This window comes from Nannospalax galili, unplaced genomic scaffold (assembly GCF_000622305.1).
Source record: "Nannospalax galili isolate Female #2095 unplaced genomic scaffold, S.galili_v1.0 scaffold1014, whole genome shotgun sequence".
Lineage (NCBI taxonomy): Eukaryota > Metazoa > Chordata > Mammalia > Rodentia > Spalacidae > Nannospalax > Nannospalax galili.
In genome coordinates, this window is record NW_008335824.1 from 1404644 (window position 1) to 1430270 (window position 25627).

Genomic DNA, 25627 nt, shown 5'->3' on the forward strand with positions numbered 1-25627 from the left:
ATAAATTTGTGTTTACAGCTCATAAATCATTTCATATACTACATAAATGTTACCATTTATTCAGCTTTAGCATAGATAACAGCTAATGTATTGGCTGAGAACAGTAAATATTTTTATAAAAAAGTCTAAATTCAAACTATGATTGAAGTTAAATTAATCTTTAATCTGAACTTAGCTTTCCTAGCTCCTTGTGATTGGAATTTAAGAAGTAAAGATTAAAAAAATCCATTGCTGACTTCAAGTATATAAACCATTGTAATCAGTCGTATTTTTCCTTCTGAGGAAATGTGCCATCTCAGATTCAGTTTTTTGAAATTCTGTGAGAATGAACTGGGTATTTATCATTTGTCCTAGGATTCTATTTAGATCAGAATTTTTCCCATTACAGGTAAAATTGGGTTGCATTTCTGTCAATGTGGAGGCAAGGCAACTTAAGAGGCAGTCACAGTCTGATCTGTCAGGGATGAAAAGGATGACATGAGAAACTTAAAAATGCAAATAGACAGCCCCACATTTTCTCTCCAGGTCTTCTCTGCAGGTAGCAAAGTGTCCATGGTGTCACTAAGTTTGGGTCATGTTTTCACATCTTCTCTACTTCCAACTCTTTGAAGTAGCTCTGTTCATTTTGTAGGAAGCTGTGGCTTTCTGAGCAAACCAGCTCTTCTTTGAGGGAAAGCCTCATTTGATACAACATATCTATTGCTTTCCTATCCTTGTCCCTAGCCTTACTTGGATGGGAACACAGGCACCAGCACTTTCCATTATCAGCCAGAGATATTGTGAACAAGGAAGGGGGAAAAAATCATTTTCTGACCCAGTCCACATTTCTCAGAAATCCCAAATACTCTACCGCCCAAAACAAAGTGGAATCAGACATCAATAGGCCAGATATCATTAAGACCAACTACTTTATTTTTAGATGCATAAAATCTATGCTCAGAGGTGCAAGGTGAGGAAACTAAGGTCTCCCAAATCCCAGTCCATTGTTAGCACTCTTTATTGTTGCTCTGTTAGTATGATTGCTCATCAGTTCTGCTGGAGGAAGTAGTCTACCCAAGCTCCACCAGCAGACTGCCAGGGCCACAGCCTCCCACCTTATTCTCTATTCCTTTTCCTGCTCCTGGCTCCTCCTGAGGCTTTCTCCTCAGAGACACCTTGCCTGATCACCCTGACTAAAATTGCCTAGCACTCTTTCCAAGCATACATTTAACAGGATCTAGAATCATCTTTCCTACTGATTTCTCCATTCAGTTAGTTGTCTCTCTTCTGACCTAGAATTTACATTCCATGGGGCATAGACCTATATTACTTTCTTTATCAGACTTTGCAGTAAAGAATCTGCTACATAGTAGTTACTCATTGAATAATGCTTATACATTGTGGCAGAAAAAGAAAGATAAACAAGGAGTTCCTACCTGTAGAAAATCATGATGTAATAGAAGAAGGAAGGAAGGCTCCTTCACTGCTTGAACAACTAGTGTCCTTCAGCCAGCACCTGGTTTTTCATCCTTTGAGGATGTCTTTGCTGTATTCTGACCTCCCTCTCAATACACAGCATTGTACACATTGGGTTACAGTGCTCCAGTGCTGGACTATGTGTTCTTCAAGGCTTGGAATTTATATCTAGTAAGTCATGCCTTTAATTAATGTATACATCTCTCATTTACTTTTTGTCCTTACGATTCATGATGGCGTCTAGTTGTCAAGTGCATTTCTTTTTACTTAATGGGTAAATGAGTGAGTAATTATGTACTATACAAGGACAGAATGGGATAGAAAGAGTTGAAACTTCAAGTTTAAAAGTATATTTTGTTGGGGGGCTGGAGACATGGCTCAACAGTTAAGAGCACTGTTTGCTCTTGCAGAGGACCTGAGTTAGGTTCCCAGCCCTCAGTTGCAACTACCCATCATCTATAACTCCAGTTCCAAGATATTCAACACCTTCTTCTGACCTCTGTAAGCATGGCATGACACAAGTGTACTTACCTACACATAAAATAAAAATAAATAATTTTTTAATTTATCATTTTCAACATTGGAAAATGATTAAAATTGACATCAGGTATTTCAAGGGTAATCCTGGCAATATGTCTCTGGCAACATCTAATGTAGAAGACAAGCTGCAGAGCATAGAAACAAACAATAGGTTAATCAGCTATAAGTGCTTGAATGAGGATAATATGGATTAACATAAAATATGAAATATAAATGGCTCAATTGTATACTACGAATGGATATCAGAAGATATTTAAAAGTCACAGACTATAAAAAATAAGCTTTACCATCTCTTCCACTGTGTTTTAACTTTTGAAACGTGTGAATATTTTAATCCAATACAGTTGCTTCTGATTTCAATCCCAAATGCTTTGGAGAGAACTTTTAATTTGAGGGGAAGGGTAACATCTCCGGAGGACTGGCAATACAATAGATTTTTAGTTATGATGGCTTGGGCTTTGGAAATGTATCCCTATCTAAAAGAAAAAGAAATAGAGGACTAAGAGAGCAAAGAAAATGGAATGGTATAACGCTGAGAGTCTTTTGATGGTATAAGTGTTGCTTTCACACAGATGATTTGTGCTCAGTTCCTCAATTTATTTCATTAACTTTTGCTTAGTACTTAATGTTAGGTAGCCTGCTGGACTCAGAGGTCACAAAGATTAATGTGAGAATTATAAAGATTTGGCACTGGAGTGATGACCCAGTAGTAAAAAATGGGTACTGCTCTTCCAGAGGACCCGAGTTCAGTTCCCAGAACCCACATCAGGAGGCTCACAACCACCTATAACTCCAGCTCCAGGGAATCTAATAACCTCCTGCCTCTGCAGGCACCTGCACTCATGTAACCCCCCCCCCACACAGACAGACACACATGGATAACATAATTTTAAAATAAAATGAGTCTTAAAATTCTTTTTAAAAAGAATTGCAAGGATTCCTACAACTTGTATTATTAGTCGGAAACTTATATATGCAGCCTGTATGTATTTATAAGCACCATACTTTTGAGGGTGAGCCACAAAGAAAATAACTTGTTCAAAGTCATCCAGCTAGTTAATGATAAGCAAGAAATTGACTATAAGCAGTCTGCCTTTACAATTTTATTTTAATAACTATACTAATATGCCTCTAAGGACACTGTTCCTATCCTAAGAAAACTTAGCACCAGAATATGAAAGCATATACATTTATTAATTGAGCGACTTAATGAATGCTTAAGTTCAAATAAGCGACTGTGGTAGTGATGGGGGACAAAATCCCTTTAAAAATTTTAGTTGTGTTTTTCACCAGGTAATTATGGCTTCTAAAACAGTATGTAAGTAGTCAAGGAATTCCAGACATTCCTTTGAATCCATACCTCCCTGTGGCTTTCTGCAAAAGTCTTGTCAGTGTCAAGAGTTATCCAATAGTCTATACAGAGTCTGGTTCACAACTCAAAAATGAAAATATGCAAGTGGAAAACATTCCGAGGAGTCAGAAAAAAGTAGGTCTGGAATAAAGAAAGATAAAAAGAGAGAGAATGCCAAAGATAAAAATTCAATATCCTTAGCCTAGCTTTCTGCTAGGTGATGTGTGTCAGCACGCAGTCACTTGCTTTGCAGTCTTTCAAAGGAGCAATAGGTAATTGAGTACCTTGTTGCCTTTATTCTAAACGGAAAGGTTAAAGAGGTAAAACGGAAGTTTTCCATCAGAGATACCTGAACAAACAATGGACATTCTTCTGTCTGGGTTTACTGTCAGCTTGAGTCTGCAAGGAAGGTCTTGCAGGGCCTCATGTAGTTAATCATCTCTTCTTCCCTCACTCTGTCTGAAACACATGAGTTTGTATAATATTCTGAGAAAGAAAGAAGCAAAAGAATTTAATGTCCTATATTGGACAATAATATTCAGTGAAACTATTTGGGTGATTTAGAGATACCTCACTTCCTCTCACAAAATTTATATCATCTAAAAATAATTTTATGATATAACGAGGTTTTTTTGTTTTTGTCTTTTTGAGACAGGGTCTCCCTGTAGCCCCAGCTGTCCTGGATTCACCATGGAGACCAGGCTGGCCTCAAAGAGACCCACCTGCCTCTGCCTCCGGAGTGCGGGGATTAAAGGTATGCGCCACCATGCCCGGCCAACAAGGTTATTTTTAATACTGACTTAGGTATATGTTTAAACAAATTGTCTTGACTTTCAGAAAGGAAAAGAGTGGTTTAAAAATTATAAATATTAAAAAAACAAAATGCCATTTTTTTAAAATCAGAGAAAAAGCCATTGAGGCTTGAGTATGACTATAAAACCATCTGCATTCTCAGGAAGATTATAAAAATCAATCCATTCAGTTTTAGCTTTAAATGCCTGCAGTGATTGCAATTCATACAACACATGCTAACATTAATCAATCTAGTTATAACACTGCATGTAATATATATCCATAATTTGAGTATGTATATAAATATTTTAAATGAATATCAGGTTCATTCAATTATTTATCCTTCAAACACCTGGAAATCTAAGTAGCCACCTTGGTTATAGACATCACTGCATCACGAATGCATACCAGCAACATGGGCCATATTTCTTCGCATGCATTTTGCACTGATTGAATAATCCACTTCCACTATAGATATTTAAACTGAGTAAAATTTAATATCTCTTCTGAATTTCATGATTATTTTTCAGAGCTGAAATTTTAAACAATAAATGAATACAATATGAGAAATCTGATAATGCTGCACATCTTGAGCTACCAAGGAAATGCAAATCCAAACCACAATGAGATATAACCTCAGACTTGTTAATATAACTTTTGTCATAAAAGCAAAAAAATAGAAAGTACAGTCAAGGATGTAGAGAAAAATGAAACTTCTTAGATTTTATTTTATTTATTATTATTGTGTGTATGAGAGATGACGGGGGGCGGGGAGAAATAGGTGTCTGTGTGAGTGTGGATGTGCAAGGGCCACAGTGCATGTGTAGTTATCAGAAGATAACTTTTGAGTTATTTTTCTCCTTCTACCTTATTGAGGCAGGTTCATTTTGTTTCTGCCCCACTTTGTACTCCAGGCTAGCTGGGTTATTCTCCTGTCTCTGCCTCCCACCTCGCTGTTAGGAGTGCTGGGATCACAGATCCAGGCCACTACATATAGCTTTTTACATGAGTTCGGGAATCAAACTCAGGTTGTCAGACTTGCTTATCAAGTGCTTTTACCTGATGAGCCATCTCGCCAGTTTCAGGAAACTTCTTATGCAGTGATGGTGGCAATATAAATTAGTATAACCATAAGAAAAAGAATTCTTTAAAAAACTGAGACCATATCTACCATACGAACCATAGAACCTTCTCCTGGGTGTACATCCAAGAAAACCCTGCATTCCCATATTTATTGTAGCACCCATATTAGCCAAATAAGAAATCAACAAATGTTTCCACTGGTGGAGGAACATATAAGGAAAATGTGGCACATATACAAAATGGAATGGAATATTATCCAACATAAAGAGAATAGTATCCAGTCACTCGTAGTAAAATAGAATTGGAAAACATTATGTCAAAGGAAATAAGGCAGATACAGAAAGACAAGTCATTCTCTTTCATATGTAAAAATAAAAATAGAACAAAGTACAATAGTGATTGCTAGAGGCTAGTAAGTGTCGTGTAGAAAAGAGAAGGATCCCAGATAGCATGTACCAAAATACAGGTGCATGGGGTGAGTTACTGAGTTCCACAGCTAAGGAGCTGAAAGTGCTAATTACCCTACTTTCAACAGCTCATGCTTATTGAAATATTATATTGTTCCCTGTAAACACCTATAATTATTATACATTAATTGAAACATTGTTTAAAAAATTAAATGACACTAAATTTTAGTTGACGTTTAAATGAAGTCTTCATTAGGCATCCCAAACATAAAAATTACAGAGGGAAAAGATAGCTCTAAAAAAGAACCTGCAAATTTCTATTAGTGTTAGATCATTGCTCAGAACTAGGCATTCTGAGGGCTGAAGTCTCAGATGCCTATAAGTTCCAGCAAAACAGTGAAAGAGGAGGTGCCTGTCCACGTGAGAACTGAGGCAAGTGGAGAGAACAGCCTGACTGAAAAGGTAGCTCCTGCAATGCACCAGACCATGACGCAGTCTCAGAGTTGCAGTGGCATCTTTAAGAAAAAAAGAAAATAGAAACACATGTGAAATTATGTGATTGTTTATATTGACAACCATTTTCTCGCTTTTAACTTTTTTTTTAAATTCATTTGTTTTATGTGTATGAGTGTTTAGTCTGCATGGATGTAAGTGCACCATGGGAATACAATGCCTGTGGAGACCAGAAGAGCCTATCAGAGGCCATGGAGCTAGAGTTACTGATAGTTGTTAGCCGTCATCTGGGTACTGGGAACTGAACCTGGGTCCTCGACAAGTGCAGCCAGTGCTCCTAACAGCTAAGCCATCTCTCCAGCAACCAATTTTTATAACTGAATACTGTTTAGGGTAAATCTTGGCTTTTAACTTTTTTCTAATCACTAAATTTAACCCTCAGACAGTAAATGTTATCTTCCACATAACTGTTATATAATTTTAAATGAATGGGAGTCTGTATTATTCTAAACTATTGTGTTCTATGAAACATTAAAATAGCTGTTATTATACATCTCAAAAAGAAAATAAACGTATGACATGGGTGTTGCAGCACATGCCTGAATCCCTTGCCAGTTGTTAATGAACACAGGAAAGTTTTTATTAGTGTAGAATTTCCATAGTTGTATATATTTGTCAAAAATCTTAATGTATGTGTCTTTGTCAGGTTAGTTGCTCTTAAAAATGGATTGGAGTTGCTGGGCATAGTGGTGCATGCCTTTCATCAAGAAGCAGAGGCAGGTGAATCTCTGCGATAGAGGACAGTCTGGTATACATACTGAATTTTAGGCCAGCTGGAGCTGCAGGGAGTCCCTGTCCCAAAAAAGCCAAAAAAAAAAAAATGGATTGGTGGACATGAATTCAGATCCCCAACGCCCACATCAAAAAGCTGGATGGTGTATGCAGCTGTAATGCCAGCACTGGGAAGGAAGAGATGGGAAGATCAATGGGGTCAGCTGAATAATTAGTTAATTAAGTTCCAGGTTCAGTGACAGACTGTATTTCAAAACAAAGTGGAAAGTGATTGAAGAAGACATCTGATGTTGATTTCTGACCTCCGGACATGCATGCATGGGTGACATCTGTACACACAATGTATATTCACATACACATATTAAAAAATTACAAATAGGGGCTGGAGAGATGGCTCAGCGGTTAAGAACACTGGTTATTCTTGCAAAAGACCAGGGTTCAAATCACAGCACCCACATAGCAGCTAACAACTGTAACTCCAGTTCCAGAGGATCTGACAGCCTCTTCTGTCCTCCGCAGGCATTGCATGACACGGGGGCACTTACTTACAGGCAGGCAATACACGCATGCACATAAAATAAAAATGATAAATAAAATATTTTTTAAAAATTACAAATAGAACCAGCATATATTCCAACCATCCAAGTACTTGGTATACATAAAACTAAAATGAAATCAGTATGTCAGTGAGCCATTTATAGTCTCAGGTTCACTGTAGCATTATTCCAAAGGCCAAGATAGGAATCAAAACAATGGCAAATAACAGACAAATTAATAAACATATTATTCACCTGTTTAAAGCTAAGAACGCTTGTTATTTGCAACAAGAAGTATGAATCTGAGGACATGATGCTAAGTGACACAAACCAGGTATAGAAAAAAATACCATGTGATCTTGTTTATAGACAGAATCTAAAATGGTTGAAATCATAAAAGGAAAGAGTGGAGTGTTTGTTGCTAGGACCTGAAGAGCTGAGGTGTGGGAAATGGGGACCTGTGGACAAAATGTAAATATATATTCTTCAGTTTGATAAAAGGAAAAGAAGTACAAACTTATTTTAACAAAATAGTGACTATAGTTAATAAAGATGTTATACTTGAAAATCTCTGAGAAACTTCTTTCTTAAGTGTTCTTGACATAAGTAAATAATAATATGCGGTGTCCAATCTCCTTTCACTGTTTTCTATAGCACTTTTCAGACCATATTGGGAGATGTGCCATGTTCTCCCCCAAAACTGCCCTGAGCAATACCTTTTTCCACTCCCTCTTGATATGAGTACACTGTCATCAGTCTCAATATGCAACTCAAACATTGAGTGACAGTACTATTTGTTTCTGCAATAGCTCAAACTGCCATTCCGGCCCATCAAAATAGGAGCTTGTGGTGGTGAGATCAATGGATCTTCCTGTATACATCTTTCTCCTTGGGTTGACTCATTAGAACCTCTTGGTTTCTGGGTACATATTTGAAGTTCACATACTCAGTGACTGGCTCAAATTACCTCATTCATAAATATCCATATGAAAAATGTTGACAGAGCCATATGGAAGCCCTGAGAAGTTTCCTCTCCAACAGGATAGAAAACCAAAAATAATTCCTTCTGTATAAGGAAGTGGAATGCACTGAACATCACCATCAAAGACTTAAAAAGTTCAATGTGTTGATTTTTATTGCACCCCTATTTAAACTGCCTGTTTGGCTTATGCAGCTGGTGGACTGATCTTAGAGACTAAAACTTCGCCAGGTGGTGACTATGATTGCAGCTGTTTCTCCTATTATTGTATCTTGCTAGGGAAATCAGCACAGCTGCTGGCACCTGATGCACAGCTTAGCTGTGAAAAATGCTTTCCTTGTCTACACAGTTTTGAAGTACGATTAGCACAGTTCATTCTCATGTGGAATGGACAAAACTATACCTGAGTTCTTACCTCAATGAGCTATGCCAACTCTCTATACTCCTAACTTAGCCAGTGGAGAGCTCAATCATCCTATCATCTTCACAGAAAATTTAGTCCATCATACAGAAGGCATTCTGCTGACTGGACTAAATAAGCAAGACACATGAATGTCACTAAACAGGAAACAAAACTGTGAAAATAAAGTTTTTCTACCATAATGTTTCTAGGAGTCCAATGGTCTGAAGTATCTCTGGAAATTTTTCAAAAGCAAACTCGCTCTTAAACTGTTAAACTGTTGCTACAAAATTGGTCACTGGGATCTGTTCTCATCAGATATTAGAATAACACATATACACTGCAGTGTGTTGCTTCAACCCATGTGCTGAGTACACCACTGGGCTGCTCATTTTCTGTCTTAGAGGAACGAAGGCTGTGTGGTAGGTCCAGGATGCTTTATAAGCTGATCTTCTGCTTGGGCCACATGCCACAGCAGATTTAGTGGCACTTACAATGGCAAGTAAAGATGTTCTGTAGAGATTCTGGAAATCAGAATTATAGTGCAAACACCAAGATGTTTTGAAGCAAAGTCATATCCTTTTCTGTACCAATCTTCTATTTGAAGACAGACTATCATTGTGGTCCAGAGATGGATGAAGTGACCATCAGAAATCTGTAATGCCTCTTATTTGCAGAAAAGATGAGAATTACATGCTTTTGTTTGACCCAGAAATACAACTCTGCAAACAATATCTCCCAGACTCCTTTTCCAGCAGATTCCTCATTAGATTATCTCAATAGAAAAATGTATGAAGATATTTTACCGTCTGTAGCTCAGAGATTTATATATCATTCAAAATGGAGAAATACCTTAATGCAAAGTTTGAGTTCATAAAATGTACTCTATTGTTGTCTTCAAACTTTACTCTGAAAAATAATTTATAATATTCATAGTGGGAAAATATTAAATCAAAATTAAACATAATATTAATTATTTTAAATCTAGGTTATTGTGCTATTATAGTATACGTGTATGTGTTCATGAAATAAGCCAGTTATTATAGTATCTGCATTATTTAAACATAAATATTGTCTCCCCAATAAAAATCATCAAAAGATTTGTAATGTCAGTAATTCAATCCAATCCATTTCTGATTGAGAAGCTACTAGAGCCCAGAAACTACTCAAATCTATGCCAGGAACTAAGAGATAGCATTTCATATGTGAATTTAAAAGCATAATGTTGCATTTTCAAGTCTCTCAAAGTACAAATATTTCTGTGAATGTTAAAATTAGCAAATCACTGAAGCAGTCCTTCAGAAGCTGATTACACATTATCACATGATTGATTGTCCTGGCATGAAGGACAGCTGGGGAAATCTGAGCATCAGCTTGTAGATGGTGGTTGTCCTGGGGCCTGAGTGAATGTTGGTGTTTGCCTCCTGGCATGCAGGTGTCTATACTACTTGATTGGATCCCAAAGGCACTCTTGTGCAAAACAAAGGTTAAGAAAAGATATGGTAAACAAGGGGAATGAAAGGGGGGCTAATTATGCAGGTGAAAGGCCACAGAAATCTATTTTAGCACCTGCAAAAGTATGCAGATATTTATACATCCATCTTCCGGGATTTATGAGAGATGTCAATGTTTAAGACATTCTACCTTGCCTTCAGTTTTTACTTCCAACCATCTGTGGGTAGTGTGTTCAGAGAGCAGATGATCTGACAAAGTAGGAAACATAACAAATGGTAAGACTTTGAGTTTTGTGTAACAAAATACAAAAACAAAGATCAAAGTAACAAGTACACTGGATGATTGTTTGGTTTTCTAAAAGAGCAGCCCAAAGCAAGTAAAAAAATCCTAGCTTCTAAACAGAGTATTAGCAAAACATAGACAAAAGCATGTTTATCTTATACCTACCACAGAATCTTCTTGTGTCCCTTTCCTGTTTAAGCTTCTGGCCAGCTGGACACACACTACACTGGGCAGCCTGCTTTAATTTTCTCAGAATGAGAGATTATTTTGAAGTTTTGGTGGTACCTCTTATGAAGTCAAATCCAAGAAAACAAACTCACATGTGTAAATGTGTAAATCTATCATAACTCAATACACAGTATGATGAAAATAAATTCCAGGGAACAACAGCAACAAAGAGAATTCCAAGCAAATTAGATTCTAATGCTGATAAAGGACTTTCCGTCTTTGAAGAGAAAATGTTCATTCTCTATAAAGACACTTGTATTTCTGAGATCTTTCTTCTGTGACCACAAAGTAGAAAAGAGAAGACATACATTTTTCTATGAAAGTAGTGACCTCTGTCAGACGTTAAAATGTCTCAATGTCTATTTTTTCCTGCAAAATACTCTAAAGTTAAAAAGAAGATAACCAGTTCATCCTGTGTTCTTATATCAAATTCATGAATATAATTTGACAAAAGCTCTTTTCCAACAATTCTTTAGGAACTTTGAAAAGTTGCCTTGGCACCCAGAGAACTGAACTCAAAGTGAATAATGCAATGTCTCCATATCATTAACCACATTCATACTGATGAATACAGAGAAAGTTGAATCAGAAGACATAATGTGTCACGTCACAGAAATTCAGATGGAATTTAAATATTGTTTCTGAACTTCACAATCCTTCCCTATTGATGGTCTTGAACAAAAGATATTTTTGAACCCAATATCATCTTTAAATCCAAATACATTTTGAAGGCATTTTTCAGCATTTTCTTTCCTTTGCAACCACTGTTTAACCAAGACTTTTTCCCCTTTTTTTTTTTTTTGAGAAAAATCTTCATAAAATCACCAAATCATTTTATTTATTTATTTATTATTATTTATTTGAGATCTTTGTTTTTTGAGATGATGTTTCATGTAGCCAAGGCTGGCCTCAAATTCATTATACAACCAAGAAGGGAATTACTTTGAAGTGAGGATCAAACCCAGGGCCTTTTTCCTTCTAGACAAGATCTCTATCCACTGCGCTACATTTCTAGCCCTATCATTTAAATACTATCCTTATTATTTATTTATTTATTCATTCATTCATTTGTTTTCTTAGTGTGTGTGTGTGTGTGTGTGTGTGTGTGTGTGTGTGTGTGTTTGCATGAGCACACGTGCACATGAGGAGGTCAGAAGACAACTTTCGGGAACTGGTTCTTTCCTTCTATCCTGCCCAGCCTACCTAATCTTTTCACTTCATTGAATCACCTCCTAACATTTGTGAAGGATGAGAGAAGAGTAAAAATTGAAATCAACATACGATTTTGTCTAAACATTTGGGTCATGAACCAAATAAAATAAATTAATAGTCTTCCTACTTTGAAATATACACTGTGAAATATATGGCCTTCTTACTTTGAAATATATACTTCCTTAATTATCTCATAAACTGAGTTTGAAATTAGAACTTTTGGAGCCCTAGAAGATCTCCACAGCATAGACAGCCCAGCAAGCTCTCACTCCCTAATTTTCATTCTATGGCCCACCTGCTTTTGCCTTTTACCATCAACTCATAGCATGTCCTCTAACAGGCAAGGTAGAAGCATGCCCACGTGCTGTCCTTCGAGCCTCAAGCACATAGCTGTTCATTGGCTGCTCCCTGCCAGGTATGGAAATGTGTGATAAGGCTGTACGGCTCATTCTTGGGAGAAAAGTTCTGTAAACAGTCTTACAGGACCTGAAGTATGTTTGGGACCATCTAAGCAAAGGACTTTGGGGGTTCCTAAGGGCAAGGAACTAGACTCTAGGTGAGTGCAATCCCCTGCCCCAGGAGGAAACACAGCTGGAAGCAGCCAATGGGCTTACATACACAGGGTCCACCTACTCTGCTGCCTTTGATTTACTCTGCTTGTAATATTGTGTTCAAAATTGCATTTACTATCAGTTCATTCACTTTCCCTTAAACTCTGCATCTTGGAATGAAAGAATTGCTTTCCAAATATTTGTTTAACATAGAAACTCTAAGGTCAGCTTAGACTCTTCTCTCACTATTTATTTACAATCCTTGTGATTCTTTAACTAAAACACCTCTAGCATCAATAAGCTCTTTCTAACCCAAATAACTGCTGTACTAGGTGAAGGCTCCTTTATTGCCTTAGACTATAGCAATAGTCTCTTAATTGGTTTTCTGTGCATGTCATGTCCTAGCTCACTTCATTCTTTGCCTTTTTAACATGTGTTTGTACCTGTAATTTTATGCCCCCAAAGAATAAACCTAGTATGTTAGTTCTGCATAGAAAGTCTTTTTCACCATGTCCCCAGCATCATCAAGAGCCCTTCATTCCTGACTTCCTTCTTTTTCTTTTGTCAAACCAGGCTACACATCATTGTTGGAACAGCTCCAGTCTTTCTTTCCATTTCGTATTCTTCATTCAAGTCACTTCATTTGCCTGGGATGCCTTTCTTTAGTCTTGATGCACATGAATTCTTTCTCACTTTCTAAATCCAGCCCCAAATTTAATCACTCATGCTTCACGTATCTGTAACCTCATTGGATTCTGTCTAGTAATTCACAGCATTTATCAAATTACCATAATTCATACTTAGCTGGATGGTAGAAGTGACTGTTTAATTTACGTTAGCATTCTCTTCGTTTGGATTTCCTTCCGAGGCATACCCTGAGAAAAACATTTGTGTGCCAATAGTTCATTTGAGGAATTCCAGGAATCACGAAGGCAGAGCAGAAAGAAGTGAAAAAGAAATCCAGCCAGTCAAGCTTAAATCCTCAAGCCAGATAACAGGTGGATAATGTTAGGTGCATATACCCTCTTAAAAGGCACAAGGCAAAACTCTAGGTGAACATAAATATCTGTTTTATCTTTCAGTATGAATAAAACCATAAATATCCATGGTATACTCAACAATAGGATTTGTCAGTCAAAGGCCTGGCATATGCAAAGACTTATCTTGCTCAAAATAAATAAAAAGGGAAAGAGAGAAAAACAGAAGGGAGAAAGGGACAGAGGAAGGAAGGAAAGAAGGGAGAGCAGAAAGGAGAGAAAGAAGGGGAAGGGGGGAGAGATGAAGACAGTGAAGGAGGGAAGGGGTGAGTAAGATAGAAATAGTTTAAACAATGATGAATCTGCCACTAAAATGAAGGATAAAGACATTCCCGTTTTTATCCTGCACGGTGGTACACACCTGTAGTACCAGCACTCGGGAGGCTGAGTCAGGAAAATTGTGAGTTTGAAGCTTGCAGGGGCTGCACTGTGAGACCTATAGCCACCCCTGTCAAAACCCATTCTATAAATATATAAGCTGTGGTATAATCCAAAGCATTCATAAAATTCCTTCCATTCCATTTGCATTTAGCATTTGTAAATCTTGTCTCAAGAAAAATAAGCAATTGGGTGCAACATTTGCAAAATTTTTAAAGTACTGGTTCAATTGCTCTGTGTTCTTAAATTCTTCTGTTTGCACCATGTTTTGGAGCCGGGTCGGACACTTGAATGACACATCAGTGTATTTTACAAGTCTAATCTATATAATTCAAACACACAAGCTTATGTCAGATTAACACAAAATCAGTATCAGTTTCAGTAAAGTCTAATACATTGCAAAATTTCAACTTAGATGGAAAATAATACTTAATTCCAAATGGCTTCTGAATACTCTCTATTCCCAACTATGCTAACAATCTGAAAGAAATGTTAGCAATTTATAATTCAATCTTTCTGTTTTTTTCTTTCAATGTATATATTTTACAGAATTTTTGTGTATTTTGTACAATAGATCTTAATCATATTCAGATCCCAACCAGATCTGCATCTCTCCATAGCCCAACCACAAGGTCCACAGAGTCAAGTTTGCCTACCCAGATGTCCCTTGGTGTGAATTCATTCACTGGAGGCTGGTCAGCCTATCTAGCATTACTCCCTTGAAGAAGATCTACTTTCCTCACCCAGCAGTGATCAGCTGCCAATAACACCTCAGCTAAGGTTGGGGTTTTGTGCCCATTTCTCCAGCTCTATGCTGGTCTTTGACTCATTGAGTTTGCATGGGTCTTGTGCATGGTGTCATAATTGCTGTAAGTTAGTACAAGCAACTTCCCAGAAGCATGGATGACTCTGTTTCCTTATGGTTGTGCATCACCCCTGGCTCACACAATTGTTCTGTCCCTACTTCCACAATGGTCCCTGAGCCCTGGGTGAGTGAGTCCTACCCAGGGACACACATTCTGAAATCCCTTAGTCTCTAAATTTTGGCTTGTTGTGGCCTTTTGTGTTCATCACCCTCTGTTGCATGAAGAAGCTTCACTGGTGAGAGTTGAGAGATACATTACTATTCTCTCTATCTCCTAATCCACCATATTCTGTGAACCTTAGGTATAGAGGTTCTGTTGTAGATGTGACCCTTAGGGCAGGGAATCTCACATACACTTATTCTCTGTGTGTGACCAATTGTAGAATTCCATAATAGTCTCTACCTGTTTCAAAAAGAAGCTTTTTTGATAAGTGGTGAGTGGATACTTGCTTGTAAATATAAGGATATATGTTTGGCATACAGTAAGAAATTATATTTGTAGGGATGAGACAGACATAGGGTTTACTCTAGGCTCTATGACCTCTCCAGCCATGTGTATTTAGCTATGTTTACAGTAACACACATGAGTTCTATCCCATTAAGCAGCCTTTAGATATCTGTTGAATACCACCAAGATAAAAGTGCCACTACTGTACCCATAAAGTTTGCTGTGCTGGTCATTGCTGTGGTTATTAGGTTTTAAGGCTGGGATTAGGCCATTGATTGATTTTTCTCCCTTAGCATCTTGCATAGTATCCTTTAGAACTATGGGAGCTAGTCTTCAAGGAGGAGGCTTCCAGGTCAGTTCCAGCTAGATTTCTCCAAGTCCTGTATTTGAAGAATGTCCTATCTTCAGCATTAGGGTCTTAACCTTCAAGTTCTGAGAGGTAATCAAGGATTGTAGCAATAACCTGTGTTATTCTGAGAGTCTTTTGAACTACCCTGGCCAATGGGAGGTTTCTCCTGCCTAGAACTGTGATTTTTGTTATATAACCTTACACACACACACACACACACTATGATTATTTTTAATTAGGCTGATGAAATAATACTTTTCCCTCTGGTTTTTCATACCACCTAAGTATACTTCCTCTCTCTTCCCCTGTATAACCTTCTTTTCTTCTCTCCTCAGATAAAGTATCACCATCTTCCCTATTTCCCCCTTGATAACACCTGTCTCAAACACTTCCCCTCCCTCAATCTTTTTCTTTCCCTTTACCCTCATGGTTCCCTTCCATTTTCCTGGCTCCTGTGGTTACAAATGGATATTAACTCACATCTTAGGATTTGGAGCTAAGACATAAATGAGAGAGAACATATGTCTTTTGTTTTTCTGAGTCTGTGTTATTTCACTTACTATAACAATTTCTAGTTCCATCCACTTATCTGAAAAGTTCATAATTTCATTTTAAAAAAAAATATTTATTATTTTATGTGTATGAGTGTGGTGCCTGCATGTAGGTAAGGGCACCCGTGTTGTGAAGTGCCCACAGAGGACAGACAAGGCTATCAGATCCCCTGGAACTGGAGTTACAGATAGTTGTTAATTTCTTTTTTTTTTTCAGAACTCCATAGTGCAAATGAACCACATTTTCATTATCCACTCATCAGTTGAGGGATATTCAGGTTGTTTCCATTTCTTAGCTATTATGAGCTAAGAAACCAGACTGAGCAATTATCTCTGCAGTAGAATTAATCCCTTAAGTATATGCCAAGGAGTAGTATAACTTGATAATATAGTAGATTAAAAATATGGAATTCTTCACAAATTTTCATATCATCCTTGCACAGTGACTATGCTAATCTCTGTATTGTCCAATTTTAGAATATGTGCTTCCCAAAAGAACACCCAGACAGATCTCTGCAGAACTTCTAGACCAGCCACAGCCATGTAGGTCTCTGTAAGTCTGTCCAATTCTTCAGGAAAGCGTAATTTCTCCTTTTCTTCTTCATGCCTTTCTTATTAAACATGCTTTTTCTAAGGCTTTGGACTGCCCCTAGCATTTTGTAGTTCCTTCACGTTTTCTCTAAAGCATCCTTTCCCAGCCATGTGGCTGCCAGTCAGTCATGTGTCTGACTTCCATGCATGCTCTAAACCTGCATGGCTCCATGGCCACCTCCTCAAGGCAGCTTCCAAGATTACCAGCTCACCTGCCCAGCTCACCTGCCTGAGGATTTTCCTTTAAGATTCTAATAAAGTTGTAAAAGCTTCAAAAAATAAAAATAAAAAGAAAGAAAGAAGAAAGAAAGAAAGAAAGAAAGAAAGAAAGAAAGAAAGAAAGAAAGAAAGAAAGAAAGAAAGAAAGTCCAATATTCATTTTTGTAATGAAGGAAGTCAACTTTTGGTCTTATTCTCTAAAAAATAACCATTTCACAGAAAAGAAAAAAATATAAAAAGAGTTCAAGAAATACACTAATTATAAGAATAATTGTGGAGCAGGAGAGATGGCTCAGTTGTTAAGAGCACTGACTGGTCTTGCAGAAGACCCAGGTTCAATTCCCAGCACCCACATGGTGGCTACAAACTGTCCTTAACTCCAGTTTCAGGGGAGTCCGAAGCCCTCTTCTGATCTCCGTGGCATTGCACAATACGGGTGCACTCACATACATGCAGGAAATACACACACACATAGAATAATATATATATATATAAAAGAATAATCATAAGAATAATTAGTATATTTTTGAGCTGCTCTTATATTATTCTTTTCCTTTCTGTGAAATAGTTTTTGTTGTGTTTTTTTAAAACTTGGGAGCACCAAGTTGTAAAGATGTATGGTTTTGCCTGAAAGTTCTACCACAAGTGTTCTGTCAAGTTACGAATAATTTGATAGCTCACATTTGTTTTAAAAATTAAATTATTCCTTGCTGGGCATAGTGGTGCACACCTTTAATCCCAGCACTTGGGAGGCAGAGGCAGGTGGATATCTGTGAGTTCCAGGCCAGCCCAGTCTACAAAATGAGTCCCAGGCCAGCTAAGGCTACTGGAAGGCCCTGTCTCAAAAAAGAACAATTAAAAAAAATGAATTATTCCTTGATAAAGAGTTGCTTTTGTTTTATAGTGGTTAGTCCTTGACCACTATAGTTGATACCATCTCCACTTTGGTTGACCTGTCTCACCATCAGACCTGTTATTCTCCATGACTATCTGTGTAAGTGCTTATTATGAAATAAATTTCTTTTCTACATAAAAAATCACCACTACTTCCATAAGTGAAGACCTAGCCCCCCTTTCTCTCTATGCAATATATGCATTCTTATGTACACATATTTTCTTCTGACTAAAATATAACAGTGTTGGAAATATTCTTTTGCAATTTTGCATATTCAAATATTTAAACTAATAAAGTCAAAAGTTATAGTTCATTCTAAGACTAAACCCAAAGAATTTTATATTGTTTTCTAAGGCTCTGCCTTGAGGATGGCAAAGAAGAAAAAGAGCTATTTTGGTGTTATTTATAAGAGTAGTTCTTATCTGGACCAGAGAAGCAAATGATGAGAAGAAATATTGTACTAAATATTTTTAAATGCATTTACTTCACAGAAATAAATTTCTATTATGAGTGAAGTAGTGTGCTAAGTGTTATACCCTTAAAAATAAAAGGCCTTACTTTGGCCTTAAGCAGCAAATCAGTAAGATAAGTGGGGAGACAGATGCAGAAGATTCTAGGTAGGAAGCCAGGGGAAAACAGAGGAGAGACATACAGCCTAGTTGAGGGAAAAACAGAAAAAGAATAGGGAATTTGCACATATCCATCTTTGGTTCTTTGTGGGACTTCTAAAGAGATAATTTAATATGTTGGTTAAAATTGCTTCATTATGTATAAGCAGTATGTCATCAGGGGCACTCTTAACTCCAGTTCAGTCATGCGCAGAATGAAGATTATGATAGCACCTGCCTCACAGAATTATTATGAAGAATGACTTAATCCGTGTTTGAATGCTTGTTTACAGCAGTGCCTAGTCTAAGTAGTTTTCATGAAGTGCGTCCTTAATAGATGCTATTAATTATTTAGAGATCGGTTGGTTATTAGCCAGTAGGATATAGGAGTCTGTTGCTTCATACTAACATAATTTAGGGGCTATTAGCATTTGTGGACCAGATGGTTTGCATGATGTGAATGAAACTAGTCACACACCTAACATAAAAAGAGTGGTAAAGTCAGAGTACACACATAGAAGTGTGCATGAAAGAAACAGAATCTTGGAAAAGCATTGATAAATGGTGGCCTGAAGGCTGGGGATGTATCCCAGTGGTGGCACACTTGCTATAATAAGCAGAGTCCTGGGTTCCATCCCTGGCATTGAAAGTAAAAAGAATGGTCAGAGATGAGGGATGGAACACTGGTACCTGGTGGTTTTCATGAGCACCAAGGAAGAGGAGATTTTTCAAATATCAGCAATTAATGCCAGACACAACAGTAATGCCAAATTATGGATTAAACAAAGGACTTAAATTGACTTTGGCTACCAGAAAGTCATTGTGGCAATGTCATTGGAAATGGATGTAAGTACATGATTGCAAGTTGGTGAACATGCAGAGAAAACTAATAGTGAATTATCTGAGAAATTTGATCATAAAAAGTATCAGGAATATATTATAATGAATTGCTGTCTATGATTTTGAATGTTTTCATCACATGGAAGTCATAAATGTTTAGAGGGTAGATATGTTAAATAATGGCTGCATTTTTCTATTTTTATTTAGCAGCTAAAATATATTTAAAATATATTTAATTTAAAAACTAAAAAATGATGAGGGAATATGATAGAGATAGGACTTTCTTCATGATCTATGACCACTCCAGCCATGTGTTTTTGGCTAAGCTTACAGTGCCACCCATGAGTTCACTCCCACTGAGAAGGCTTTAAGTCCAATTAGATAGCTGTTGATTACCCCTAGATAATAATATTACTACTGCACCAATAGAGGTAGTTTGCTGTGCTTGTCATTATGGTTATTAGGCTTTAGGGCTGAGTTGGATCATTGATTTTTCTCCCTCAACAGCTTGCATAGTAACCTTCAGAACTATGAGCTAAACTTCAGGTAGAAGACTTCCTAATCAGTTACTACTCCATTCCTCCACTCCTGTGTCTAAAGTATGTCCTATCTTCAGCAGTAAGGTCTTATCTTCTAGTTCTGGCAATAGTCTGTGTTATTTTGGGACTCTCTTGGACCACTCTGACCAACCACTTGAAGGGAGGTCTCTCCTGTCTGGAACTGTGTTCCTTTCCATACACGCCCCCTTATATTTACAGACAAGTATATGATATACCACTAATCAAAGAAGTTTCTTTCTTTAACAGATGGAGGCTACTGCAGAATCCCATGACTGGTCAAACACAGCAAATATATGTCTGAGGAATGCTCTGTCCTAGGTGACATAAATACAGTAAAACTTCTAGACCTAAGATTCATGGAACATAGCAGAAGGCAGGGAGGGGTAGAGAGAAAACTAGTGCATCTCTCAACTTTCACCAGTGAAGCTTCCTTATACAACAGGATGCAATGCACACAAAAGGCCACAACTGTCCAACTTTTAAAGAATAAGAGACTACAGAATGTATGTTCCTGGATAGGATTCCTATATCAGACCTCTCCCACCCACGGCTCAAGGACCATTGTGGAAGAGAGGGGGGGAAAGATTATAAGAGCCAGGGTAGGCTCATGAATATAGCAGAGGCTTTCAGGCCACTGGAAGCTTGAGCATATGAACTTGTGGCAGTGGTGGCATTGAGCACAGGACCCATGCCAATTCAATCAGACAAGGGCCCAAGGGAGTGGAGCAAGGGAAATGGGTGGCAGATCAGCCCTAATATGGGGACTACTGGAGACTGATTACTACTGGGTGAGGAAGAGTAGGCCTTTGATTACTACTGGGTGAGGGAAAGTAGGCCTTACCAACAATCTTTTGATAGGCTGATGAGACTCCAGAAGATGAATTTGCACTGGAGGACATCTGGGTACAAATGCTTGACTGGATAGGACTTAAAAGGTATGGCAGAAGGACCGGGCGTGGTGGCACATGCCTTTAATTCCAGCACTCAGGAGGCAGAGGCTGACAAATCTCTGTGAGTTCAAGGCTAGCCTGTTCTACATAATGAGTTCCAGAAGACTCTGTCTCAAAAAGACCAAAAAAAAAAAAAAAATGTATGGCAGAATACGTGAGGTCTGGTGGGAGGATGGGGGAGGGGGTCTGAATTTGATTAAGAACTGTTGTATGAAATGTACAAACACTCACATACATGCAGGTAATACACTCATACAAATAAAATGAACATTGATAAGTAAAATATTTTTAAAATGATGAGGGGATGAAATGTTGAAGCAAATAAGAGGAAGGTTGGCACCTATAAGTCAGACAGTTTTTTTTCTAAGATGGTAGAGATTAGAGTATGAGGTAAGGATCTGGGAGGTATAAAATGAAAAGAGGAAGAAGCCAGTGAAGCATTGTGGGGGAAGGAGGAGTGAAGGTTTAGTGTTGCACTGAGCAGATGAGTTGGAATATATATAAAGGGAAAAGATTAGAAGCTAAGCTGCCACTGTGATGAATTTCTTTAAAGTCTTGAACATGGTAAAGTCAACTGCCTGACATCTTGACATTGATACATCATGAAAGACTCGCAATAATCTCAAGGAACTGACAGGGGTATCTGGCTGAGCTATGAGGTTTGCTGTCCTTTGCTAACGACCCAGAGATTTTTGGAGGCACTACCTTTATGATGAAACAAACCGTCTGTCCAGGAGCTGTGATTCTGTCCTAAGTACCCAGGAGACTCACTGGGTTACAGGGACATGAACACAAGTCTTTGAATTTATTCTGGGTTACTGGAGAGTGGAAGGCAGAAATAGAAATTAATGGGTCATGGTATGTAAGCAGTTCAGTGGAGAAAATGAAATAAAAAATATACTGCAATTGTGGAAAAACAGATATAGGACTGGAAGATTTTGATAATATGGAATGTTATTTGTGATGAAAACATTATAGTAAGAGAAGGAAGTAATGAGATGTTCAGGCCAGAAAAAGATAATGAAAGCTATGATTCCAGGAGTGGAACAACATGTTCTTTATTATAACATGATTTCAAGCAGCTGAAGTGGAATAAAATCAAAGTTTAGTAATGGCATGAGTTTTAACTCTTAGTAGAAAAAGTCCATAAAAGGCAAAAGATAGCCGGGCATGATGGCGCACACCTTTAATCCAAGCTCTCAGGAGGCAGAGGCAGGCAAATCTCTGTGAGTTCAAGGCCAGCCTGGTCTCCATAGTGAATCCAGGACAGCTGGGGCTACAGGGAGACCCTGTCTCAAAAAAAAAAAAAGCTTAAGATATATTCACAGAATTTTGAGTTATATATTAGGTTTTTTAAAAATTAAATACTACATATTTTTATTTTTCTTGCTATGACAAAATATCTGGCAAGAAGCAACTTAAGGGAGGAAGAATTTATTTGGCTCATAGTTTGAGGTCATACAGTCTATCATGTCTGGGAAATCATGGTGGTAGGCAGTGGTCACATGTACCTACAGTCAGGAGGTAGAGTCAGATAAATGCTGGTGCTCGGTTTGTTTTCTCCTTTGGATACAGTCTGAGACCCCAGTCCAGGAAACTACCCATATTTAGGGTGGGTCTCCTTACCTTTACATATATCTAGACAATACTTTACTGACTGGCCCAGAGGCTTGTCTCTTTTGTTCTAGATCCTGTCAAGTGGATGGTATTAACCATCATCCTAGGTTTCATCCTCTAAAGGAAATAAGGATAAATAAATCAGCAGGTGATTCTGTAGGGGGGTGCGTGTGGGTTTACTGTTATAATGTGTTACTGATGCCCAGCTCAAGGTCCTGTCAATAGAAGCAGCCTAATAAACACTTGCTGAATAGGTGAACAAATTGATAAAAAGAAATAAGATTAGACATAAACTGGCTAATGACAGCTCATGACCTTTTGAGAATTCTTCCTTTTGAAAGAGGGAGGGTATAATAAAATAAAGGTATTATCAAGGGGAAAATGGGAAAAAATGGGGGTACTTTAACTGGGGAGGGAGGAGGGAAGGTTTGACAGGGAGAGAGATGAGAGATAAACAATGCTTAGGTGGTGTGAAAAAACAGAGGGAACTATATTGGTTCAAAAGCCAACTGAAAACTGCATATATATATATATATATATATGATATCTGTACACGAGTGCATGTGTATAGCTGAAATCCATGTAACAAGACATCTGGGTACAAAAGTCTGACTCAGTAGGTCTTAACGCATATGACAGAATGCATGAAATCCAGTGGAAGGCGGATGGGGGGTTCTAAATATGGTTAAGATGTATTGTATGAAATGCACAAAAATTTAATTAAAAATATACATGAAAAGAAAGACTGTTGAAGCTTCTTAGTGTGTTCAGCCCAATGCAGATCCAAGAAGCTACTAAGAAATGTAAGCATTTTAAACAGGGACAAGGTAAGAAGAGAAAAGGCCAGGTGACCCAGCCCTGTGTCTGTTTCTACTTCAAAACACGTGCTTAAACTTGTTTTTCTTAGAGATAGAGGCAGAACGTGCTTTCAGCACTTTCCTTTCTGCCAGTAGCTGTCACTGAGTTCTTTTGCAGTTTATACAAAAGCTTGGTGTAATTTTTTTCTTAATTTTTCCTTATTGAATAGAAACGGATTTGGTGAGGGCATTGAGCCCTCGCTGTGTGTGCACTTCATTCATGTTATGTTGGACTTTCTAAAATTATATTAAAAGATCTTAGAAATTGGAGAAGACAAACTACTCGCAACTTTAAAATTGTAGAAATATTGTTTGCCTGGAACTTGTTCAAATGATAAATAGAACTATTTTTGTTTATAGCTTGATATCTACAGATCAGCAGCAATTCATAAAATAAGCTATGAAAACCCCATAGGGTGTTAAATACTATACAGAACCCATGCTGTAACACATAATGGAAATTTAGAAATTGAAGCCCCAGACAGAAAGATATCACTTCTCTTCGGCCAGGCATCAAGTAATATTCATATATAAGGAAACAAAAGGATTCTGACTTGCTTGACACATGTCACAGCTGTGTTCTGATTCATATGGGCTGGACAACAGCTCTGAGGCTTTGTTCTTGTTTGAGATGTCCTTCTTCCTTAAGAAGACACTGAAGATACTGATACCATTCTGAGGGCCTCGGGATGGTTGTGATGGGGTATAATACAACAGATGATCCCTAGGGCAGAAAATCCTGTTTTATTCAATACCAAAAGCAAAACTGTTGGTGGTTTTAGGAAAACATACAGCCCAGAACTGAAGAACTGATGAGTAAACATGAAAGAAATTGATTTTGAAATATTTGGTTTGAAATATATTCCAATCTTTCATTCTAAACTCATATTTTTACTCATTTGGAATCCTAAACCACCTTTGGTTTATAAAAATAAGCATTTTGCAAATTTCTGGGAAGAAAATTCTCTCAGTTGGCTTTTCACTAACAATTTTTAAATGATCCAAAATAAAATGAATTATAATACATTAGTTTGATATTGTTTGCTCATTAGTGTGTGTGAGCAACAGGTCAAAAGAAGCACTCTGTATAAAATTTAATAAATGCATTTGAAATGTATGAATCTGACATATAAAGGGCTCATCCTGGACTCCCTATGAAGGAGATTGTCCTAGTTTGTTCTCTATTGCTGTGACAAAATACTCTGACCACTACCAACTTGGGGAGGAAAGGGTTTATTTGGCTTACGTATCCCGGGTTACAGTTCATTCGAGAGCCCAAGGTAGGAACTCGGAGCAGGAACCTGGAGGCAGGGGCTGGAGCACAGGCCATGGTGGAATGCTGCTTACTGGCTTGCTCTCCTGGCCCTGCTCAGCCTGCTTTCCTATGCAACACAGGCCCACCTGCCGAGGGATGGCACCACCCACAGTGGGCTGGGCTCTCCCACATCATTCATCAAGAAGATGCCCCTCAGACATGGCCACAGGCCAGTCCAATAGAGGCAATTCCCCAACTGAGGCTCCCTCAACCAAAGTGTGTCAAGTTGACAACAAAGCTATCCAGCACAATTGACCCTTGTCAACTTGACTCACAAACATCACTATTAAACCATAACTTTCCAATTTCTGTCCCCATGATATGATGTTAATATCACAACATAAGACAGTACCACCTTAAAAACTCCACAGTCCTTAAAAAATTCAAACACTAAGAAGTTCATAGTCTCTTTTAAAAGTCTCTTAACTGTGGGTGAGCATCTGTAAAATCTAAAACAAGTACTGTCTTATTTCAAAGGGAAGAATGGGGCACACCTAAGCAAAACCAAAGTCCAGCAAAGTAACTTGAAGCTGGACATCTGGGATTCACTCACAATCTTCTGGGCTCCAAAGGGTACTGGCAGCTCCACTGCTCTGACTCTGCCATCCACAGCATGCTCAGCTCATCTTGCAGACTCAGGCCAGCTCCATTCCACACCTACTGCTGTCCTTGGTGGTCATCCCATGGTCCTGGCATCTCCAAAAAGCTGGGGTCTCCAATGGAACTGAGGCTACACCTTCACCAATGGCCTCTTCTTGCCACTTGGGGTACAAAGCCTCAGATTCTGTCCATGACCCCTTCAATCCTGGAGTCTTCACTGCAACTGAAGCTGCAGTTTCACCTTTGGCCTTTCCTGGCCTCTCAGAGTGCCAGCCTCAGCTGCTCTCTGTGATCCCTTCATGCTTTCAACACCAGAACTATGCAGGAGACTCTTACACATTACCAAGTCCTGCTTCCAGCTTGAAATAGAGGTCCTCACCTATGGCCTTTCCTGGCCTCTCAGAGTGCCAAGCCTCAGCTGCTCTCTGTGA

The 25627-nt window shown here is 38.1% G+C and overlaps 1 non-coding gene across 1 annotated transcript; it reads right to left on the reverse strand.

Annotated features, from left to right (window-relative positions):
* Positions 1-16542: 16542 nt before the first annotated feature.
* LOC115069928 lies at positions 16543-16645 on the reverse strand. The gene has a single exon (XR_003849168.1). It is a non-coding gene; the product is annotated as a U6 spliceosomal RNA (small nuclear RNA).
* Between the last annotated feature and the right edge of the window lie 8982 nt (positions 16646-25627).